Genomic DNA, 23,612 nt, shown 5'->3' with positions numbered 1-23,612 from the left:
TTATTTTTTACTTTATTTTTTATTTTAACATTTATCATTTTTTAAAAATTTTTTTAGACAACATTTGCTTTCCCCCACCCTGTATAGAACATGTATAGATTTAGACCCCCTTGAAATGAAGTAAACTTCCAAAAGTTGTCAAGAATGCAAAAATCTTTTTTAAAAAATTGAAAACTGGTATGGTCTCCTGGAAAATAAAGTAAAATTGTACACATGAAATACAGAGCTAAGGAAACTTGCATTCAAATACATCTATCCACATTAAATAGCTTTGTACTTAGCTTCATTTGTAAAACTTAGTTTTTCCATAGTAAATTGAGTAAAGTAGCTACCAAATGAAAGAATTATGTTTAACTTATATTAAATGTTGTTTTATTTCATATTTTATTGCAACATTTTGCTTTTATTGAAACAATCAATATGTAGGGTACTTTATTTATAAATATTATTTTTAAAAGTTACAGATAAATTTCCTGCTAGATGTAATCTTCTTTTTTTTTTTTTTTTTTTTTTTTTTTTTTTTTTATAGAGGCATGTTTTATTTATTTATTTATTTTGTTTGTTTGTTTTTTTGTTTATACATGCACTGGGTACAGTCAGAAGCGCGGGAGGGTGAGAGAATTCACCAGAGCCAGAGCGGGGAGCAGAGCAGGCAGAAGGACCGAAGTACACTGCTGAGGGGAGCAGCGGGCGGCAGGAGAGGTCTGCGCGCCATATGGGACCCTCCTCCGGTGGCTGGGGAGCAGCCGGGGATCGAACCGGCGCCACAGTGGCTGCGGGCAGCTTCGTAACCCAGCGCTCAACCGCTGCGCCACCGGGGAGGCCCGCTAGATGTAATCTTACTGTTTTTTTTAAAGCCCACTGAATGTAAGCAAATTATTTACATGTATTTCCTTTAGCTACAGTTTTGAAACTTTACATTGTCCATTTGTCATACAAATAGCATAGATTATTTCATGCAAAATATTACTTAGTTTAAAAACCATTTTATTTATTAAAATTAATTATCACCTTCATTTTACATAGGAGAAAACTATGACTCTGAGAGCTTAACATTAGTATTCTGAAATTTATAATATCTAAATATCATCGAGACCAAATTCAAAGAACACTGGATTGTGTTCTGAAAAAGAACTTCATGTATCTTCATTCAACACCTAATAGACAGTTATCTATTCCTGCTGTACAAGTTAGGGATAAAAATGATTTATCATATCACCTCCATTTATGATTTAACTTCTTCAGATATAAACAACGTTGGCTCATTCTATTTTTTTTTCCTTAAAAACATTTCAAACAGTTTTATTGTTCACACTGTCTGAGTTTAAATTTGATGTGGGCTTTTGCTTTTTGTTAACTGAAGCATTTCCTATTAGCATTCTAATTATATCAACCACACATACTGAATCTGTTATTTTGTACTTATTATTTTCATATAGATTTCATTGAAAATAAGTATCTAACTTACAATATCTCAAAGAACTTCAAGAATATGGCATTTAGTACTTTAGAAATCAAAATTGCTTTCATTTTTGTGCTATGGCCATATCAGATATATGTATGGCTCTTTTCTTTCAAGCCTGAAATTAATTTCCTGAAATGTTCATTTTAACTATACGATAAGCATTGAGTCCCAAAAAGTAGTTCGCTTTGGTGAAGAATAACTAAGCCATGGGCATTATTTTCAATGTCTAATGGACTGCAGATTACCTATTAAAAGTAAAAACTTCATTTTATAAATTGAATAGAAAGATGATTGAAAGTAATTATCATTGGTTAAAAGTAGGTCACTTGAAAAAGTCAAATATAAGTATCTCTCCCTAGGTCCTATAGTATTTTTATTTAATTTTGAATAGAAAATATTTTCATTTATTTTAAACATGTAATGTTTTGTTCTCTTCCCTTAAAATTAGAATTGACTGGCATGAATACTTGAGCATAAAGTCTTACTGGATTAAAAAAAAAACCTGAAAATTGCATAAATGTTACTAAAGAAGCACATCTTTAATACTCATAAAAATAAAAATCATTATAGAAAACCCTTATCCTACTTTACTGTCAGCTTAACCTTGTAATAAGTGGTGTGATGTGCTAATAGTCACTCTTGAAACAAAATAAGAGTAAAGTGAAATATTTGAAATGGTAAAAGAAAAAAAAAGCCCAATGTTTGTGTCCAATGAAATTATCCTTTAAAAATAAAATAAAGAAAAAGGGCCTCCCTGGTGGCACAAGGTATTAAGACACAACCTATGAAGCTATCCGCAACCACTGAAGCACGAGTTCAATCCCTGGTAGGCCAGGGAGCTACCCACATGGTACAGCAGACCTCTCCTGACTTGCCCACTGCTCCCCTCAGTAATGTATTTTAGTCAGTCTGCCTGTTCTGCTCCCCACTCTGTCTCTGATGAATCCTCTCACCCCCCACACCTCTGGCCTGTACCCCAGTTCTTGTATGCATAAATAAATAAATATTAAAAAAATAAAAATAAAGAAGAAATACAAGGTCAAACATAAATTGAGAATATTGTTTGTGCACCATAAAGGAATGGTTAAAGAAGTTGTTCATAGATCAAAAAAAAAAAAACTATACAATTCTGAATTTATGCCATATGTTTTTAAAGGAAGAACATTAGAGAAGGAATAATTACAAGTAAAATAATATTTTAATTAATCTAACAGATAAGCTTTTGTTTAAAGTAATGATAGCAACTATCAGTTGACCATAACATGTGAATGAATGATTTAAATGACAGCAATGTTAAAAGTGTCAGGTAGGAGAACTTAGGACTACTGCATTATAAGGTGCGTGTAACTATACATTACCTGGTATAATGCCATTTGAGGAGAGATTTACGTTAGTGGCAAATTATATTACAAACTCTAGGGAAACCAACAATAAAAGATAAGAGAAGTATAATTTTATAATTAATATGCTGAGAGGACAGAAAATGCAATTATAAAAAGTCTTAAGTTGATATTAGAGAGAACATAAACAGGGAAGACAAAGAAACAAACAACAAAGACAACAGATAGAAAACACAAATATGGTAGATATTAATTAAACTATATCAATAATCACTTTACATTTAAATGATTGAATACACAAATTAAAAGATAGAAACTGCCAGAGTGGATTTAAAAAAAAATTAAAACCCAACTCACATTGTCTATAAGAAATTAATTTTAAATTTAAGACACAGATTAAAATAAAATGGATGGAGAAAGGTATACCATGCAAATAGCCTCTGCAGCGCCAGTTCGATCCCTGGCCACTGGCAAGGGTCCCACATGGCACGCAGACCTCTCCTGCCATGCTCGCTGCTCCCCTCAGCAGTGTATTTTGTCAGTCTGCCTGTTCTGTTCCCTGCTCTGGCTCTGGTGAATTCTCTCACCCTCCTGCACTTCTGACTGTACCTGGTGCTTGTATAAAGAGAAGAGGAGGGGAGGGTAGGGGAGGGGAGGGGAAGCATGCAAACTTTGATTGTTAACCCAGGGAGATTCACAATGGGCTCTGGCCTATAGAAATTCGAGATAATAGGGCTTCCCTAGTGGCTCAGGAGTTCAAGTCTCAGTGCTATCAAGCTCTATCAACAGCTATTGCTGTATGGGTTTGAGCCCCAGCCAGTTTGCTAACCCATGCTGCTCCCCTCAGCAGTATATTTCAGTAGATCTGCCTGTTCAGCTCCCCACTGTGGTGAATCCTTTCACCCCCTGCCCCTCTGGCCTAAACCCCAGTTCTTGTATGCATAAATAAATAAAAATAAATCTTAAAAAAAAGAAATTCAAGATAATGAATGTGTGTTATGTTCAGCTAAATTTGTGATAAATTGTTACACCAAAAATAGAAAATTAATCTAGCATGAGTAAATATAATAAGCATGAGCCACCAGTGAGCCATAGACCAAAATTTGTGAAACAATAGAATAAATTGTAAATTTTCTTAGCAAACAGAACTGTTAAAAATGATCCCTTTAACATGATCAAATGAATAAATGTTGGGCAATTATTAAAATATTAAAGTACTTGAATTAATCCACTTAAACCTATAAAAGCAATATGTTATTTTATTGTCATGATTATTGCAGTAAAAGCAAAAGTAATCCCAATGTAAAAATAAGTTTTAATATACCTAATTTAAAATGGTTTTTATTAGTCAGAATATTAAAAGCAGAGAAAGATAAATACTGGATGGTTTCATTAATATGTAGAACGTAAAGAAACCAAACAAAGTACCAGACAAAGGCAAACATTAAAACCTAGCCTTTTAAGCTGACCTTAGATCTGAGGCATCCAGGAGGAGGCAGATAGAAAGCAGGGAGCAGGAGGGAACATTGGATCTTGGTGGAAGACTATGGATGCCTTGGTTGTGGGAAAAATGGTGATCACTCCTGACAGAAGAAATCCTTTATTGTGAAAAAAACAGATAAGGGGGCCTCCCCGGTGGCGCAGCGGTTGTGCGCTGGGTTGCGAAGCTGCCCGCGGCCTCTGCGGCGCCGGTTCGATCCCCGGCTGCTCCCAGGCCACCGGAGGAGGGTCCCACATGGCGCGCAGACCTCTCCTGCCGCCCGCTGCTCCCCTCAGCAGTGTCCTTCGGTCCTTCTGCCTGCTCTGCTCCCTGCTCTGGCTCTGGTGAATTCTCTCACCCTCCCGCGCTTCTGACTGTACCCAGTGCATGTATAAACAAAACAAACAAACAAATAAATCATAAATAAAAATACATGCCTCTTTAAAATAAAAATAAAAAACAAACAAAAAAAAAAAAAACAGATAAGGGTGTAAAATAATGATACATCATTAAAGGTAAAAAATAGATTGTAAAGTGCAGAGTTAATAAAAAGCAGAATAAAACAGTAGTATGTGTGTGATGTGTCTGTGTGTGTACACACATACAAATCTGTCAGTCTAGAAAGTCCAAATCGATTGTGGTGTTTATTTTATATTTTAAAAACATCTTAAAAACTTTAAGAGTGTTTTTGTTAACCAACATTTCTTACTGCTAGAAATTATTTTTTCTATGAACCATCAGGTATTTTCTAACCTTTGTAAATGTCGTATTCTATAAATTATATTATTCCCATTTTAAATACAAATATTTGAGATGAAATGCTGCAGTGATATCCCAAAATTCATCTCCTCTAAGCCTCATAGTTGTAATCAAATATATGCCAACTGTACATCTATGTCCTGAATGAGTATATGACATAAAAACTAAAATGCCATTTTGCCATGTTGACTCACCCTATTGCTCCTCTTACTGCACACTGATTTTACCTCTATTTATATTTATAGGGGTAGTTCAAGTTTTATTTTCCTTCAATGAATGTAAATATTTATTTACCTCCTTAGCTAGTTTTTAGTTAAAATTTTAATTATATGAATTCCTATTATCCAAAAGATTAAACTAAAGAGTTGGGTCATGGAGAAGACAGTGGGTAAGAAAGCATAAAATAGATTTAATGACAAGGAAAGGGTATGTTAACACATTGACACATAGCTTTGTACATTGTGATACTCTTTCAATAGAAAAATAGCATGAATATCACAAGTTTTCATATTTAATGCTGTGTATATTTTGAAAAGAGATAATTCCTATATCATCCAGGAGGTGGCAGCACCGTTTCGCTCTTCAGCTCTCACGTAATACTTTCAAATTAAAAGGTAAAAATATAATACAGAACATTTCAATTTTTGTGGTGTAAAATATTTTTTCATCAAAAAATGGTTATAGCAATATTTCACATTCACCTATGATTATAAATTACTCTTAAGTGTAAGAGAAGTAACATTTAGAATTGTGGCTAGTTATAATTACTTTGTATTATAAATTTTCTCAGAATAATTTTCAGCATATCAAATGATGTTATCTTTAAAAGAATAACATTTATTAAATCTAAAACAAAAAATGCTTTAAAAATCATTTGCTGTAATTAGTGGGGCATATTTGTTATATATTATCCTAAAATATGTGCACATTTTATGAATTTAAATAATTTTCAATTATTATACAGTGTGGAAAAGTACAAGTCTAAGTGTCACATTCACTTTTTTTTTCCAGGTTAGAATGTGTTGACAAAGACAGTTTTAGAATATGGATCCTTGTCATCAATAATGGAGGAGTACAATTCAGGAAGAAGTAAGTAGGCTTCATTATGATAATTATTTACTACCACAGGATAACTCTGTCTTTCCTTGGCTCTTTCTGATCACCCCACCAATCTCATGTTCACATTATTTATCTGATGCTAAAATGGGGGAAATATGAAACTGACTATACAGGTATATATGTATAATCACTATACATGTCACTATACATGTATATATCTATGCATATATACATGTATAGTCTGTATATCCTGTATGTATACATATATATATATAAAATTTGAAATAGTTGAAATTATAGATATGTTAGTGAACATGATTTACCCACAATGAAAATGAATCCATAAATGTCAGAAATCTTATTCTGGGATTTAAAACCATGATTCTTAAGGAAGAGTGAAAACGTGTGGAATGTAGCCATGTCAAAATATGAGCAGAAAATTTTTAACTCTCTAAAAATGTGAACACCTAACTATAAAATGGAATAAATTACTATCCCAAAATGTAAGGGTTATTAAACATAGTACGTCTATGTTATATGTAGTATTCCAAACACAAATTTTCATTTGTCTGCTACCCGCTAGCCTAAAATCACAACTTTTCTTGCCTCTGCCCTTATCCCAATTAATGATCTTGATAGAATTAGTCTTTTGTTGAGTCTTAAGAGAGCTTCCACTATTTTCTATGACTGATGATAGGTGAGAATAGATAGGCTCATATATTCCAGCTATCTCAGAAAACTTTAGACTCTTGGGTAGATTCTTGACAAATATCTAAGGGCATCCTTGTATCATTCTTACTTATTCCATTCATAAAAGAAGGAGTAGAGAAGTTTATATTATTATTTTTTGAAGTCCATGCCCCATAGATTTATCTCATCTACTGATACTATATGAGAATTATTTTGGTTATGATGATAGTATTTATCTTTCCTTAGCAGAGAAGGATGTCTGAGTTATCCATGACTCATATTTATATGTTGTTGTGTTTGATGACTATCTTATTTTCTAGAAGGATACATTAGTAAGACAGTTTATTAGAAATGGAGCAGTTTTTTTGAAATATGATTCAAAAATCATATCCACATCTTAAAATTTTATCACGTAAAACTTACTTTCAAGCTATTCACCATGAGAAATGTTTATACTACCAAGTAAACTAATTGAGAATGAGTCCATAGCTGTGTTTTTAAAAAGCATAAACATAAAAATATAAATATACAATACATATAATGCTTATTTTCAAAATATAGTATTCTGTTATTTTACCAAACCTCTTATTGTTTTTATAATTATCTCCTCACTTTCATTCCATGCACAGTTATTAAAATGAAGCTAAGGGGCTTTTTCCAAAGTCACAGGAGAATGGGATAATAAAAGGAATAAGAGCTTAATTATTTTATTCTTTCATTACACACTCATTTCTCTTAATTATTTTGTCAGTGAGCCCAATGTAGTAGATTAATCCTGAGCTAGATGTCAGATCCCTCATCTTACTATTAAAAGTTCAGTGAATCTATTAGAACCATAAATAATAAACACTTAACAAAGAATGTACAGGGATATTAGTTTCTAAGTAAAATTCTAAACAAATCTAGAAATAATACAATATTAAATAATACCAGAGAAGGAAAAATAGAAAATGTAAAAACAATAATAAAAACTCCAAGGCCAAAAATCCACTGATATGCTTAATCAACAAATAGCTAATCAGTAGAATAAAAAGTTTGTATGTAATATGTTATTTTTTTCTACACATTAATATGTATTTTGTAATTATTTGTTTCAGAAATTCATCTACAGCATTCTATTGTATTTAACCTGCATGATGCAAGTGTTCCTTGCTGCCCCCTAACTAAATGATTTGCCACATTTCAAGGATGAATTTATATAATTAATTTTTTGGTACATACTGAAACACCTACTCCCAAATGTTGGAACAGATATGGAATAACAGGATCTCCAGGCAATGCTGGAGAGAAAATAAGTGTTATAACCACTTTGTAAGACAGCGACGCTTTCTTATAAAATTAAACACAATTTTATATAAGCCAGGATCTGAACACTTGGTGTTTACCAAATTGAGTTGAGAGCTTCTCTTAAAAGCTGTGCACATTTATAGCAGTTTTATTTGTAACTACCAAAATTAGGAGGCAACCACGATATCCTTATAGTGGATTAATAAAATAAATATGGCACTTTCATACAATGAAGTATTCATCAATGATAAAAGGAAGTGCACAAACCACAGAGGACAGAGAAATCTTAAATGCATATTTTTTAGCATAAGATGCCAGTCTGTCGGCCTTATTGAATAATTCTAACACTATACCATTCTGGAAAAGGCAAAACTATGGTAAATATCAGTAGTTGCAAAAGTTCAGAGAAAGAGAAGGAGGGATGAATAAAGAGTGAAAACTATTTTAGGATCGCAAAACTATTTTGCATAACACTGAAATTGTGACTATAACATTAGACATTTGTCAAAACCCATAGAGTGTACACACAAAAAGTGAACCATCAGGTGAACTCTGGAATTTGTTTTCCAATAAGATAGCCAATTAAAATTTGATCCTAAACAGAAGTACACTAAGGGAAGACAATATGGGTAAGATGGAGTATAGGGGAAGTCACTGTGTTTTCCATTCAATTTTTCTATAAACCCCAAAGTGCTCTAGAAATAAAATCTATTTATTACAAATACAATAGCACATAACATATATTTGGGATTCTAAACTAGATGTACTGTCAGTTTCTGACTATATACCTAAGCGCTATGTAAGTCTGAAAGTTAAATATGTAAATCAAGTTTTAACTGAGTTTATAATTTTATCAAATTATTTTTAAACACATTTGAAATCTCTAATAGTGTTAAATGATTTTGTATTTAATGAAGTCAATGTTGGTTCACAATGCTGAATATAATTTAGAGATATACTATCACACCCTTTAGGTGTTTTTTACCACATTACACCCACCACCAAAATAGCCATATTTCTATTTTCTTTTGGGTTGGTTTCATCTGACGCTTTGCTTATTTTCTCTCTATTCCAAATATAAGTGACACCATCTGGTATTTGTCTTGTGAATGATAATATTTATCTTTTTTTTTTTTTTTTTTAAGCAGAGCGGCATTCCATCATTTATATATACCACATCTTCCTAGTCCAGGCATCTTGGGTACCTAGGGTATTTCCTTAGCTTGACTATTATAAATATTGCCGCAGTGAGCATAGGAGTCATACTTCCATTTGGATTAGTGGATTAGTGCTTCTGATATGCAGGTAGATACCTAGTTCTGGGATTGCCAAGTCTTATGGTGGATCTAATTTTAATATTTTGAGAACATCTATACTGTGTTCCATAGGTAATGGACCAGTCTACATACCATAGAACAGTGTACGAGGGATCTTTTTTCTGTACAACCTTGCCACACTTCTTGTTTCTGGTCTTTTTGATATGAATTATTCTCACAGGTATGGCATGGTACCACAATGAGGTTTTGATTTTCATTTCTTGATAATAAATGATGAACTTTTTTTTCACGTGCCTACTAGCCATGCATATGTCTTCTTTGAGAACTATCTATTTAGTGTTTCTGCCCATTTTTTGATTGAGTTGTTTTCTTTAAGTTGAGTTGCATAAGTTGTTTGTAGATCTTGACTATCAACCCTTTGTCAGATATAGGTATGCAATATTCTTTCCCATTTAGTAGTTTGGTTTATTTGTCTTTATGATAGTTTCTTTTGTTCTGAAGAAACTTTTTTAGTTTGATGCAGTGCCAGTTGTTTAAAGTATCTTTAATTTCTCTTGTTGGTGGAGATAATGTAATTTTAGCCTTCATAAATACCAGAAGAATTTTAGTTCATATCAGATTTTTATTCTTCTTACTTTACTGACTGTGGATCAACAAAAATGACCAGTTTAATATATTTAGTAATTCCTAACATGGCATGTGTCTTGACCTGTTTAACTTTGCATTTTCAAAATTAAACATTTAAACATTTTATTAGAGGAAAGGCCTGAGCTATTTATTCTCTGAGAGGAAATGGGTGGCAGGACATTAAGTCTGACATATTTACCAAGCTGACAGTTTTGAGTGTGACTTCAAGTGTCAGAGATGCAATGTATGTGAAAGACTCCTAAACTTTTTCAGTGAAGCAAGTTTGTCAGGGAAATTGGAGATTCCTCAAGTCAAATCTGGTTATCAAAGGAACTTTATATCTTCCAGAAATAGGGCAGCCCTAGTATCCTTGCCACTCTGCATCATTAGCTAGGTGCAGTTGGTTAGAAACTGGGCTTGGATATAAACGGGTTAATGAAGTTTAGAGTACAGGAGCTAGCACTCTTGGTCAATTGTTTACCCATCTCCTGGCCACCAGAGTTGACCACTTGTGTTCTACAGATCAGTGCCTCCACATAGGCTCAGGGAATGATTATTCTGTGGTTTTCTAGGACCTCGTTTTTCTTTTTTTATTGTTTTATTTATTTATTTATTTTTAATACTGGGACTATGTTGGTTTGCAACACTGTATACTATTTAGGGATATAGGTTCACACATCTTAAGATGTATGTTACCATAGCACACCTACCACCAAAGCACCCCAAATCCTCTATAACAGTCTCAATGAGTAGGTGCCATTTTTTTTAATAAAAATAATTAGAGAATAACTACTGTAGTAAGCTTTGATGCAGTTGCTCTTGAAGCAACAAATGATAGTTGTCTTCTTCCATAAAACTGCTGTCTATTCTAAATCCTTTGCAATCACAGTTGTCTCTTTGGATGTCATGGGTTTTCTTATTAGTATGACCCAAGCCTTTATTTCTGATGGGTCTGATTCCTTCGTAAGAATACCCTTCATTACAGTCCAGAGATGCTCTGTATATCTATTCATAGTTAAAGTGGGGCAAGGAAATAAAGACACAGCAAGGAAATAACAAAGAGTCATCCAAGTGGATGACCTGGATTCAATGCATACTCTTTCCTGCCCTATAGTCTAAGAACATCCAGTCTTCCTCCTACTGATCAAGGCCAATTCCTCTGTGTTCCCTCTGCTTGCCTTTTGACCCCTGGGCCATGGAATATTTTTTTTAGATTTTTTTTATTTATGCATACAAGAACTAGGGTATAGGCCAGAGGTGTGGGGTTGAGAAGATTCACCAGAGACAGAATGGGGAGCAGAACAGTAAGATCTACTGAAATAAACTGCTGAGGGGCGCAGCAGGTGAGGCAGGAGGGGTCTGCTGCTCCATGCGTGTTAGCTCCCTGGCTGGGGATTGAACTCAGGTCATGGCGGTGATAGCAATGAGCTTAACCTCTGAGCCACCAGGGAGGTTCCAGGGCCATATATTCTGAAGTAACCTGAGGATGGTCAAAAGTTATAGTTAACTGGACCCCTTGTATCCTCTTCTGAAATGCTGCTCTGTATGAGAGTCCAACACTATAGATCAAGCATTCTCTAAGCTTCTAAGTGATAATGCCAGCTGAAGTTTTGTGTATGACAAGAGCAAATTAATATCTAGAATAAGAATCATTATGAGAGAAAACTTGTGGCTCTTCCAGGAACCCACTTTAGTATTTATCAAGAAGTAGATGACAGAATGGGATTAAATGTAATTAAATGTGCAAGGAATTTATTAGGGGAAATGCCCATTAAAAACAAACAAACAGAAACGGGAAGAGGTAAAAGTTGGAAGTATCTGGTAGATCCATCAAATTGCAAGTCTGACTTCAATGAAGGAGAGATAGAAAGAAGGTTTGGGGAAGCTTTCTAGATTTCAGCACGATCTAAGTAAAGTTCATCAAAGCAGATGTCTCTAGTCAAAGATGGCTGTTAGAAGAGTCCTGTTAGAAGAGCCCTATGTCTCCAGTAGTGAGCCTGATAGTGGAAAGCGTGGTCTTGAAGTGGATTTTATTCTAAAAGTATGTTTGTTGAGTTAATGCCCATGTACTTTACATACATTTTAGAGGTTAGGCTCACAACTATACAAATTTAAGCTACCATATCACCATATCATTACCCCCATTAGAGCCCCAACCTAGCAGTGGTTTGCAAAATAATTGATTTAAAAGAATTGATTCAAAAGAATGATGTACTTTCATCATTAATTTTCAAATTAATTGTTGTGTAACATAATAAAATTATGTGCATATATATATATTTATACACACACATACATAAATGAATTAAATGTTATAATGGTAGGGAGTCAACTCACAGTATTTGTGTGTATGTGTGTGTGTGTATGTATAATTTAAATGTCACATATTTAAATATTTAATATTTGAAACAATCCAAGCATATTTTAGGCTAAAATATTAAATTTATTTTGACAATTTTAAAAATAATCAGTTCCTTTTTTATACAAAACCACCAAATATTATTATAAAAACATATTTGACACATTCTTTTTGTGTTATAAAATATTTTTTTAGGGCCTCCCCAGTGGCGCAGTGGGTGGAGCACGCACTATGAGGCTGTCTGCAGCCTCTGCAGCGCCAGTTCAATTCCCAGTCAGCCAGGGAGAAACCCACATAGTGGGGCAGACCTTTCCTGTCTCGCCCACTGCTCCCCTCAGCAGTGTCTTTGGTCCGTCTGCCTGTTCTGCTCCCCACTCTGTCTCTGGTGAATTCACTCACCCTCCCATGCCTCTGACTGTACCCCAGTACTTGTATAAATAAAAATAAATCTTTAAAATAAATTCTTTTAAAGATTTACTTATTTATGCATATAAGAGCTGGGGTACAGACCAGAGATGCGGAGGGTGAGACAATTCACCAGAGACAAGGTGGGGAAGAGAACAGGCAGATTGATTGAAGGACACTGCTGAGGGGAGCAACAGGCGAGCCAGGAGAGGTTTGCTGCGCCGTGTGGGTTGCTCCCTGGATGGCCAGGGATCAAACTCGTGTTGCAGAGGCTGCAGATAGCTTCATAGTGCGGTACTTAATCCCTTGTGCCCCCAGGGAGACCCCTGTATTATAGAATATTATAAGTAGTTTTACAATATTATTATCAGACCTGTTAGGCACATTCTTTTAGTATTATAAAATATTGTAAGTAGTTTTACAGTAGTATTATCAGGCCTTTTAGGCACATTGTTTTAGTAGTAAATCTTTTGCAGTACAATTTTGTAATCTCTTGATTACTCTCCTCTCCCTGACCTGTGATACTATACTTATCATTTTTCTATCAAATATTGTAGCTGACTTATTTTAGGTTAAATTAGGTAAATATCCACTACATACCTGCTTAAATAGTAAATCCTTGCTCATGATTGCATTCATATTTGAGAAGATAGTTATTACTTTACTGATTTTATAAACATAGTAATATAAAAAGCATAGATTTTAAATTATTACATATATGTGTGTGATATAATATTTTATTTATTCTTTGAGAATTTTCTAGAAGAAAAATAAATGTGTAATTAATGCCAAGGAACTTAACCTCGAATATTTGCAAAATTATTCTGCAACATATTCAATATATTGCAGATTTCTCTCATTTCACTAGATGGTGCTATGTATTAAATATAATAAATTTTATGTTTAGTAATGGCTATTTAATCTTAATTAAATGTCTTTTTATTGTCATTTTATATTTATGACTATAAAACAGGAAGTTGATATTAGATGACTGTGCTTTTAACCACTTTTATGGACCTCTTTTGTGGAGAGACATAATTTGCATATGTGATGAGAAGGCAAATTGAAAAAGTACAGCAGTCTTCCCCCGACATGACTGTTGAGGTTGTTTAATGGTGTGTGAGTGAGAGCTTATCAAATTTGACATGATTCACACTCACCTTCTGTGTTATCATATCTCTTCTTTTATGTCTAATTGAATGATAATATATAAATTCCATATAAATCATCTTTTCAAGAATGCACAGTAATTACTGATGTACACTAATTGACCATTGAGAATGGGTCCGATGAGCCATTAAAAATGCAGGGGCTTACTTTGAAATTACCTATCATAGGTGTTATTAAGCAGAGTCTACTGAGATCTCTGTCAAAGAAGGTCAAATGAAACACTTAGAAAATGATAGAAATATAATCATCACTTCCCTAAAGCAATTAATCTATTTTTAGGTCTATGTCAGTAAACCAATCTTTTCTAGCAAATCAAAGTAGAAAGTTTTAGGATTGCTATAAATCATTACATTGAAAAAATATTTCAGTTAGTATTTAAATACCATTCGTAGCTGAGTTACAATGTCTTCTAAAATGTCAAGGCAGATATTGACTTATATGGCTATGGAAGAAAAACAGACATCTTGAATCAAAAAGGATATTAGTTTTTAAAAATTTCTCATGATTTAGACATAGATCTATTTTTAAATTACTGTGTAAAGGAATATGGCCTTGCCCTTTATTGTACTATCATTTCTGTATAACATAAACTTAATTTTCCCACTTTTCCAAAAAGACTCTTATTCTTTGCAGCCAGCAAGGAACCTTGAACTCACCTGCTACCACCTTTGTTTAACACTCAGTTCACTGTACCATGGTCCATTAGCAACCTCTTATGTATTTTTTCTCATTTTATACCAGTTATTCAGATTATACTATAATTTTGCTATTCATTTTCTTTCATATGCTGCTAGGATTTAAACTCCAAAGGAGGAGGAGCCTTTTGTCTTGTACAAAAGGTAAACTCTGCTTAATAACACCTATGGTAGGTAATTTCAAAGTAAGCCCCTGTATTTTTAATGGCTCATCAGACCCATTCTCAATGGTCAATTAGTGTACATCAGTAATTAGTGTGCATTCTTGAAAAGTTGATTTATATGGAATTTATATATTATCATTCAATTAGACATAAAAGAAGAGATATGATAACACAGAAGAGATATGATAGCACAGATATGTTTCCTGAACTTGGCGTATATAAATCACTGAATCATTTGTAGCTGAAATTAGTACATTAGCTGAAACTAAATGAGTTTGGCACATAATGTGTGTGTGTTAATTATAGCAAGTGAATTTCAAATCAGGAAATATTGTTGGAAGTTGCATTTATGCCTTTGTATGTAGAGTGTTCTTTCTAAGCAGATTTTTAAGAATATATATATATTTTTTTCATATTGTAACCAGGATATTGAACCATCCTTTCACACTCTGTTGGGTTTTAATAGCAACCTTATTTTAATATCCTTTTTATTGTTGTCTATATCATATATCAAACTTGAGGTGTTTATGATAACTACAATGAGTCAAAAATTGCAAGACAGTTTTGGGTGGTGTCTTTAATATGTGGAATATCAATAAACAATGACAACAACCAACCACCCCCCAAATAAAGACTGTGTGAAAAATAAAGTGGTTACTAGATGGAAGAGGAAGGGGGATATGAAAGAACACATCAGACATGTAGTGTTGAGGGCATAGGAAATTTGGTGGTAGGTGAGCTGATGTTCATACACACATAAAGGTGAAGATGTCCCCCCTCAAACTTATACGGTTTTGTAAACCAATATTAAGTCAGTAACATGTATAAATAAAAGAATATGTTGAATTTTGGCAGTTTCCTATGTCACTTATATGATCATATAGTTTGCCTTCTTTTTAGAATTCATCTCTTATAACTGGAAATAGATCAATTTTGATTCTTAGTAAGGAATGCATAGTTGAATGACTATTTTCAGTCATAAAGTGGGTGATCAGGTTAGGTCTTATTTTGAAAGTAGTCACTTTTCTCAAATATCCTTACTGACTTCTGTTTAAAATGATGAAATACATACTATGATATTAGAAACAAGCCAGTTACATCCTCTTAACAAAAGATTGAGTAATTATTTATCTAATAGTTGATTTATTTTTAAGACCCTCGTGGTCGATTTCTGCCTCTAGTAATTATACATATTTCAACTTAGTTGAGGATAACAATTAATTTAACCCTAATTTTAAAAAGTTTTCCCTAACCTTTGACCATTAATAATTAAAACAGTTTAAAATGATGGTTAACCTTCTTATTTTGGTAATGTCCTGATTTATTTTGAGAATCAATCTAAAGAAAACATAGCAAGTAACATAGTACACGCGGATATATTTATCTATCATGGGAAAAAACAGCATGTGAAGATTAAAAATATCTATATCTTTTAAATTTAGTTCTCATTTCAATGAAGTTCAAGCAATTCAGTATAGAAGAGATGAAGTTACTTATCAAAATGTTTCCCATAGAGTTCTTGTGCTTAAGGATACATGTTGACTATATGTAGTGAATTGGCAGGTTGTTAAAAATGTCATTTTATGAATTTATTAGTGATTCCAAGAAACACTGGAGAATTTCAAGAGAATTAAATGATTCCTTACAACTCTGCATATTCACTCTGAACACAAAGCAGTAAAGCATAAACTAACCTTTCATGAACCCTACTGCTGCTCATCAAAACATGCCACAAAATTAGGTATCGCAGAATCTTAGGGTCTAAGTGTCCTAGCCTCTAGCCCACTAGCCATAAATATAAGCTGAAACATTCAAAAGGACAAGCAAAGTAAATAGTCTGTGCATATATTATAAATGCCATGGATTTAGTATTTCCTTGTTTCAGTGCTGAGCAAGTGGTATTTATAAACATCTTGAAAAACTCTGAAAACATCCTGTTCTATGTTTGCTGTTTAAAAAAAAAAAAAAAAACCTGGATAAAAGCTGCAATTTTCTTGATGTACTAGATAAAGCTAATTGTTTTATAGTAGAAGTACTTTCAGAGTTTTAGAAAATGAGAATTTTGCATTTGAATGTTAATAATACTTGCCTTAGAGTAATCTATTAATGATATTAAGTTTTAACATTTATATTAACTTAATAATGCAAAATTCCTAATCTCAAGTTCAAAAGGCATACATTATGACTTAATGAAGTACTATGCAATGTTCCATAAACCCATACCTAGATTTATCATAGCATTTAACCCCTAAAAAAAAATGTTAATTTACTTATATATTTCCTCTTTTTTGGTTATAAATTTCATCAAGCAGATACTATGTGTTTACATATTTGAATCTAGCAGCTAATATAGCATAACATAACGCAATGTGACATAGCATAACATAAAGAACATGATAAATAAGTCAGTGAGAGCCATCTTGGGCAAATATTAACAATCAGTTGGGAAGTGAATAAATTCATTAAAATTTAACTGGACAGTATGTCTAATTTAACTAAATGCAGTTACATAGTCTTGATGGATTGAAATTCTTATTTGAATTCTATTATTACAGAGCACAAATATGTCAACTATGTAATACTGAATTTATACTACTATTGAGGATATGACTATGTCTAAAAGAGGAAAATTGGACTTGACAATGGAAAGGGGCTAGATTAATTTGTCTATTACAAAAAACATGCTTGCCTTATTTTTTTCTGAAATTCTTATTAAGTTAGAAATTATGAAGATTATCATGAAGCCATTTCAAACTTTATATAAATGGCAGAACTCATTGTTTTTCTAACATTGGTTCCAGATAATTTCTATCACTTTGATTAATTTGATTCACAGTAAAATGTGTTCCAAAACATATGATTGGGATTTAAAAGTAGCTTAAGATTTCTTAATACAATCAATTGATATTTGCTGTGCTGCCTTGATTTCAATTTTTTGTCTTAGTGATTAAAACCATTCTGTGTATATACCAACATAAAATCTACAATGAGTGAATTTCAAATAATTTATTTTTGTGCTTTTATTATCTTACAATATTTTGTATGTTAAAAATAAGTTGATTGGGCCTCTCTGGTGGCTCAAGGGGTTAAGCACCACACTATGAAGCAATCTGTAGCCTCTGAAGCATGAGTTCTATTCCCGGCCAGCCAGGGAGTTACCCACATGGCGCAACAGACCTCTCCTGACTCGCTTGCTGCTCCCCTCACCAGTGTATTTCAGTCATTCCTACTATTCTGTTCCCCACTCTGTCTCTGGTGAATCCTCTCACCAGCACCTCTGGCCTGTACCCCAGTTTTTGTATGCATAAATAAATCTTTAAAAATATATAAATAAGGCCCTCCCCAGGTGGCGCAGTGGTTGAGCGCTGAGCTGCAAAGCTGCCCGCAGCCTCTGCAGCGCCGGTTCGATCCCCGGCAGCCGGCGAGTGTCCCACATGGCGCGACGGACCTCTCCTGTCTTGCCCGCTGCTCCCCTCACCAGTGTGTTTCCTCAGTCTGCCTATTCTGTTCCCTGCTCTGGCTCTGGTGAATTCTCTCACCCTCCCACGCCTCTGACTGTACCCAGTGCTTGGATAAATAAATAAATAAATACTTAAAAAATAAATAAATAAATAAAAATAAGTCCATAGTATTAGTCAAACAATCATTTAAAGAAGCCATTTGGGGGCCTCCCCAGTGGCGCAGCGGTTGAGTGCTGGGTTGCGAAGCTGCCTGCGGCCTCTGCAGCACTGGTTTGATTCCCAGCTGCTCCCCGGCATCCGGGGGAGGGTCCCACATGGTGCGCAGACCTCTCCTGACGCCCAGTGCTCCCCTCAGTAGTGTACTTCGGTCCTTCTGCCTGCTCTGCTCCCCACTCTGGCTCTGGTGAATTCTCTCACCCTCCCGCGCTTCTGACTGTACCCAGTGCTTGTATAAATAAATAAATAAATCTAAAAAAAATAAAAATAAATAAAGAAGCCATTTGGCATTGGAAAAATTAAAGCAAAATTTGATAGTTTTTCCTTTAAGGTATCTATTTTTAATGGGAAGTGATGGTTGTAATAAAATTAAAAATGTGTTTATAAGCAAAAATATTTGAATCAGTATCTGAATTATTTAATACATTATTGTTCAGTTATAGATACAACTAAATGAATATTAATTTTAATTTCAAATAGATTGTAAAAAATAGATATTTATGCATACAATGACTAATCCTCAGTTTTTATTAGTTTTGGTCTGATAAAGGGTTTAGAGTCTCAAGCATTAGTATTAAAATCTTAATCTTCAAATCTGAAATATAAAAGGAGTTGAGATTAGTCAATGATTACTGTTGTTGTTTCTTTTTAAATTAATGGGCTTATGGTTAACTTTGTTATTCACTAATATGGAAAACTAAAATTATAGTGGTCTCTGATAATCTTTGACTGTGTAACAAAAATACAGAAAGAAAAGAAACTATCTGAGAAGAGGAATGGGAATATTAACCAAATCTTTGTTTCCAAATATTCATATATGAAGAAACACATGTATTTGACAAACAGCTGAAGAGAAACCCAGCAGTGCTTTCCTTTGTTAATATCAAAAACAAAGTAAACAAGGCACCCACTTGTAATTGGCGAATTGCAGTTTTAAAAGTCTGATTTTAAAACCTTCATGAAAATATGGCATATGAGCCACCACATAACTGACTTTTTGGCTGACGTTTCTGTATACATACACAGTCTGGAAACATGTTTACTCAATGACTCATCAGTGGATGGTAGACATTGCTCATAAATCTCACCCAATCATCTTGAACAAAGATAAACCCCACTGAAGTTTATAAGCATATAAACAGCTATAGTGCATACTTCTTATTCTAAAAGCTTTTTGTTGGCATCACTGTTAGAAAATATGCCGTGTCAGCTAAAGTGGGCACCTTTTCTTTTCTGTGGGATTTACTTTTAATAGAATACCTAGCCTCTGATGGTGATAGCTATTATTATTTTGTTGTTAAGAAAAGAAGTGATTCTTAAAATCTGATGAGAGCCTCCCCTGGTGGCACAGCAGTTGAGCGCTGGGCTGTGAAGCTGCCCGCTGCCTCCGCAGCACCGGTTCGATCCCCGGCCTCAGGCAAGGGTCCCACATGGTGTGCAGACCTCCCCTGCTGCACCTGCTTCTCCCCTAGGCAGTGTACTTCATCAGTCTGCGTGTTCTATTCCCCGCTCTGGCTCCGGTGAATTCTCTCACCCTCCCGTGCTTCTGACTGTACCCAGTGCTTGTATAAATAAATGATCTTTAAACAAAAACAAACAAAAAAAGATTTTATTTTATTTTTTAAATGATCTTTTTTGTTTTTGTTTAAAAATTTATTTATTTATTCATACACGCATAGTGTACAGTCAGAAGCGCAGGAGGGTGAGAAAATTCACCAGAGAGAGTGGGGAACAGAACAGGCAGACTGACGAAGTACACTGCTGAAGGGAGCAGCGGGCACAGCAGGAGAGGTCTGTCGCGCCATGTGGGACCCTCGCCCAGCGGCCGGGGATCAAACCATCGCTGCAGAGGCTGTGGGCAGCTTTGCAGCCCAGCGCTCAACTGCTGCGCCATCAGGGAGACCCATATTTCATCAAGATTTTATTTTAGGGCTCCCACCCTCCCGCACTTCTGACTATATCCAGTGCTTGTATAAATAAATGAATAAATCTTTAAAAAAAAATCTTAAAAAAAATAAAAATCTTGATGAAATAATATGCTGCTGATGAGCTGGCAGCTTCCTTTTTAATTATTTACCATTTGAACTACATACTTTCACCTAAATTTGGGTTAGTTTTTTTAATACAAGGTAAGTAAAAGAAAGACAAAAAGGGTTAGTTGATGGGCAGTAATGGCAGGGTCTAAAATGAGTAACAAAGCTTTTGAGAGATCAACTTGACAGACTTCAAAGATATTGTATCTTAAGTACTTATTATGTAGATGACTGTAATTTGTGTGGAATTAAGTTTAAAGAAATTGAAAGTTACTGACATTATGTTTATAGAATTTTCCAGGATTTGAGAATGTTTAAGAAATTACAAATTTATCCTTTCAAGACTTGCTTAGACTTGTTTATTGAAAAAAAGAAAGAAAGAAAGAAACAAAGAAACAAAGAAAGCTCTGAGGTCACTTTCTCTTTATGTACCATCCCTTTAATTCATCCCTGTGTGTTGTTTAAATTGTCTGACTGAAACTGAGTGTCACCAAGGCATCCAGTAATTAAATAATCTTAACCTGAAAGGAATAGCAAATCTCTATAGTCTTGCTGTGGTAGTAAAGGAAAAGTAACAAAGCACCACTCATTCTCCAAAAGTGATTCAGTGATTTAAGTAACTGTTATAAGATCTCTGTATCCTAACATGAATGAGAGCCCTGGGAAGTTACCTTGGAAAGAAAAAACAAAGTGTGATTAAAAGATTTATGATAAAGTCTATTTTTTCTAATTAATATTATAAAAGCCTTGATTTTTTTCCTGAGGTCAACAAATCAATAATAATTAAAAAATTTTATTATCAACAAAAATATTAATTAAATCTATATAATCAATACTAACTTAATGAAAAATAAAAAAACACAAGATCTCAGTGTAGACATAATTGTATTGAATAACATGAAAATATATTCTAAGTATAGATTTTTCATTAATATTTCAGAATAATAGTTCTATAATATATATTTTACTTTGTGCCCTTGATCTTTTAAAAATATATCTCTTTTAAAGATGTATTTTTGAGGTGATTCATATATTTTATACTCCACCTTTTCAGTGGTTATTAATATATTCAGAGTTGTATAGGCATCATCACTTTCTAATTTTAGAACATTTCATGTCTCCAAAAAAGAAATTGAATGCACATTAACAGTTACTCCCCATTCATTACTTGTTCTGCCGCAGTTCCTACTAACCAATTGCTTTCAATCAATGAATTTAACAATTTGTACATTTCATATAAATGGCATAATAAAATATTATCTTTGACTTCTTAGCAAAAGTTGTTCAGTTCCAACCATGCTGTAACACGTCAGTGTGTTCGTTTGCTTTATTGTCAAACAATATCTCATTGTATGAAGTAACATGTTTTCCCTATCTATTAATGAAATGATGGACATTTGAATTGCTTCCACATTTTTACTAACAAAGATGAAGCTGCTTTGATCATTTATGTGCATATTTTTGTGGAGATGTATTTCCATTTCACTTGGCTGTATAACAAGTAATAGTATCTAGGTCATATGATAACTCTATTTTTAACATTTTGAGAAACGTCCTAAAAGTTTTTAAAAGTAGCTGCATCATTTTTCCTTTTCACCAGCTATCTATCAAGAAATGAAATTTCCCAGATCACTTGTCACCACATTTTTGTTTGTTTTAACCATATAAATTGCTATGATAGATAAATTGCTATGAACTAGTAACTCACTGTGATTTTGATTTGCATTTGCCTAGTGACTAATAATGTTGAACAACTTTCCATGTACTTATTAACCACTTGTAAGTGTTTTTGGAGAAATATTTATTCACATCCTTTATTCATTTTTAATTTGACTTATCTGTCTTCTAATTGTTGTATTATGTAATTTTTATATGTTCTGAATATATGGGCCTTATCAGATATATGATTTGCAAGAAATATCCCATTCTTTGTGTTGTCCTTTCAAATTCTTGATGCCATCATGTGATGGACATCAATTTTTAATTTTGGTGAAAACCAATTTATCTGACAGAAGTCACTCATGATTATGATGTTTTGTCTAAGAAACCATTACCAAACACAAAGTCATGAAGATTAATTTGATTTTATGCTTTCTTTTAAGAGTTTTTTTAAAATTATTTTAGCTGTTATATATCAGTCCGTTATCACTTTTTTAATCAATTTTTAATTAATTAAATATAGCAGTCCAAACTCAGAATTTAAAGGTGCATAATACCTCTAGCAAAATTTGTTAAAAAACTATTGCTGATTTTAATTTTACTCTGCTAACAATATCTGATCTTTTTGTTTCCCCCATTTTTTAAAAAGCATTAAATGTATGAGCTCTTATGCACTTTTCTTTCAGGCATCCACAGTTTTTTCTATGTAAGTGGCCTCCAACCACTGTGATAGTTGTTTCTGAAAATGTTCTAAGTTCCACACTCACACTTGGAGACATAATTTCCCTCTAATGTTTAACACTTTATAATTCTTAAACCCCACTGGCATTATTTTTTCTCTACATAAAAATATTGTTATATACATCGCCCTGAAATTCTCAAAAAAATCCCTGTACTTCAGAGCAAAGGTGATGTGATTTGTGTATTTCTTAGGATACTTTGCTTCTGTGATATGACACCTGTCCATGTAAGAGGAAGTTGGAAGTTATTTAATTTCAAAGATAATATTTTAGTCAAGTCATATAAAAAGCATAAAGTCATGTCAATTATAAATGAACTTGCATGTATATGTTCAGTTTGCCTATATTTAACAATGGAATTTTAAATTATGGTGAGACAAATATGAACATGTTAAAAAAAGAAAAAGGTATAAATATAACATTTGTCTATATTTAATATATACCAAAAATTTATTTAATAACTCACTCTTTAAACTTTTACATTTTACATTGTTTTTGTTATTATTTTGTAAATAATAATTCAAATACCCTTAGCTATAAAATTTTAAAACTATATTTAATATGGTTTTAATAATATTTATTTAATAAATATCCTTAGGATTATTAATATAAGTGGAATTACTGACTCCCAATTAGTGAGGAGCAAATAAAAAATGTCAGAAAGTTTTATAAGTGTACTTCTAGGAAGCTCCTAAGATAGCCTTACTGACATTAACTGAATGAAAA

At 33.3% G+C, this 23,612-nt stretch overlaps 1 protein-coding gene across 1 annotated transcript in view; it reads right to left on the bottom strand.

Moving 5' to 3' along the window:
- LOC129146944 (uncharacterized) overlaps positions 1-23,612 on the bottom strand; it is an 87,920-nt gene that overhangs the window by 63,707 nt on the left and 601 nt on the right. The gene's annotated exons all lie outside the window — the stretch shown is intronic.

This window comes from Talpa occidentalis, unplaced genomic scaffold (assembly GCF_014898055.3).
Source record: "Talpa occidentalis isolate TD23 unplaced genomic scaffold, MPIMG_talOcc4v2.1 talOcc4.5, whole genome shotgun sequence".
Taxonomy (NCBI): Eukaryota; Metazoa; Chordata; class Mammalia; order Eulipotyphla; family Talpidae; genus Talpa; species Talpa occidentalis.
Note: the sequence above shows the minus strand (reverse complement) of the source record. Positions and strands in the feature narration are given on the sequence as shown.